This window comes from Orycteropus afer, unplaced genomic scaffold (genome assembly GCF_000298275.1).
Source record: "Orycteropus afer afer isolate SDZICR_OR568_19922 unplaced genomic scaffold, OryAfe1.0 scaffold00117, whole genome shotgun sequence".
Classification (NCBI taxonomy): Eukaryota; Metazoa; Chordata; class Mammalia; order Tubulidentata; family Orycteropodidae; genus Orycteropus; species Orycteropus afer.
The window spans coordinates 1,753,519-1,755,659 of record NW_006921704.1 but is presented as its reverse complement, the minus strand read 5'-3'; the positions used below and the strand labels follow the sequence as shown (position 1 = coordinate 1,755,659).

The 2,141-nt window shown below is 41.7% G+C and overlaps 1 protein-coding gene across 1 annotated transcript in view; it reads right to left on the bottom strand.

The window, feature by feature from the left end:
• The window catches only part of UGGT2 (UDP-glucose glycoprotein glucosyltransferase 2), a 601,530-nt gene that overhangs the window by 508,358 nt on the left and 91,031 nt on the right, over positions 1–2,141 (bottom strand). The gene's annotated exons all lie outside the window — the stretch shown is intronic.

Here is a 2,141-nt window from a genome sequence, read left to right as displayed (position 1 = left end):
CCCACTGCCATCAAGTCGATTCCAACTCACAGTGACCCTGTAGAACAGAGTAAAACTACCCCATAAGGTTCCCAAGGCTGTAAATCTTTATGGAAACAGACTGCCTCATCTTTCTCCTGTGGAGAGGCTGGTGGGTTCAAACCTCTGACCTTTTGGTTAGCAACCAAATGCTTTAACCACTGCACTACCAGAGCTCATCTCCATCCACTGCCAGAGATGCAAAAAACAAAACAGAAAAGCATGTATGCTAGGATTTTAAGTTTAAAATTCTAGGGCACCCTTGCTGAACCAGAGATCATTTGGACAGAGAAGAATAAAACACAATGGCAGCCTAGAGCTGAAGAAGGAGGTCTAGTGGCCCTAACAGGAAGAAGTAGAGACACAGAACTTTCTATTTGTGCCCTTTCCTTTTTCAGACAATGTACTAGGTATGATTATCTGCACTGTTGTCATTGTGTCAGCAAACCATAGTGACATTCTAGTGCCAGCCAGATATGGTAAATTAACAACGGAATTATCTTAGGAGTTCAGCTGGTACCAGCATCCATATGTTAGCCCCTGGAAACTCTCTGATCATTTCTTTTCTCCCCTACTTCTTAGTACTGAGTCACTAACTAAGGGAAACTTCTCATACCAAAAAAAAAAAAAAATCCTCACACACACAGTTGAGGTAGATGCAAAACAGTTCACTGAGGAACAGAGTTCCTTGACACAAAAAGGGTGGCAAAGGGGTATGACTGAGCACAGATTGTACTATCAAACACTCTCATTCAGAGAGGTGAAAAGGATTTCTAACTTGGAGAAGATACTGTGGGGTAAGGAAGACAGAAAGAGACTAGATTGTTTATTGACAGCTATCAGACTTTCTACTTACTCAAAACATGCTGGGCCACTGACCCTCACCTCCCCCCCCCCCTTTCTTTACAACAACTCAACAGTGTGCAAGTGTCATCTGGCCCTCTGTGTAACTGTGTGGGAATTGGGGCTTAAAGAGTGAGCATAAATATGCTGACACTGTGGCTACAACCTTCTCTGTGAGTAATAAAGTCTTTTGTTTCTGACCCGAGTCTTATGTCTTCTGTCAAAATCCAAAAAATTAATCTGTTAGCTTACAAATGGTGTAAAACCATGGGCCATTTATAGTACTTGACAGTCTGGTGACAAAGAAAAAACAACAGACACATGGTTTTCTGGGAAAAGAAAGACCTGGCCCTGTGGGCCAATTAATGGGATTTGAGGGAAGTCCTTAGAAATTGATAGCTGACAGACAGATCAAATTGCATGGTTGATCAAACAATAAATGGTTGTCTACTTTCCTGTTTGTTCATGAAGGGAAATGAGGAAAGGGTTATAAGCCAAGTATTGCAAACTAGGCTCAAAGACATCTGCCTGCACCAATGTCTTGGTTGTCAACTCTCCTCCATACAACTGGTTAACTCTCCTCATCAACTCGTCTGTCAACCTGAAGATCATCCCATTGCAACAAAGACCTGTCTTGGGCTAGATAACAGTTAGAGATGCACAGTGAGTGCATCTCTATACTCTACACTCACATACAGTGAATGAGAAAGGTGGGAAATTCATGAGCAATATAATCAGAAGGCTGGCAAATCTTCAGAACTTTAGCTAACTCACCTAGCAGAGGGGGAAAAAAAGAACATAATGCATGTGACAGCTCCTGGAACATCTGTGACTCAAATCATCCTTTTGTCTATCGTACCAACCTTAGAGCCTTTAAAAGATGACAGTCAAATGTCTCAGATTTTACTATAATGGCTAGTATAAGGGGACTATGGCCTACTTGGAGACTACCCTTACACAGGGTAAATAAAGTCTTTCATATCCAGGAATCTCATGTTTTCTGTCCAATGTTTGAAATTTTGGTAAACTGAGTCTTCGGCTTTCAAGTAGGGTAGAAAGTTCAGAATCTTCACAGTTAATTGATAAAAAGCATCAGAAGTGAGATGATCAAAAAACAGAGGCAAGAGTTCCAGCAAGATGGCGGACTAGGCAGAAGGACTGCACAGATGCTCTTCAACAAAGAAAAGGGAAACCAATTAACACAGACACAGAAGATCTTGGACCCCTGAGCCTTGAAGGGAAGGATACAAAAGTGGACTAAACCCCAACTAGCAGAAGAA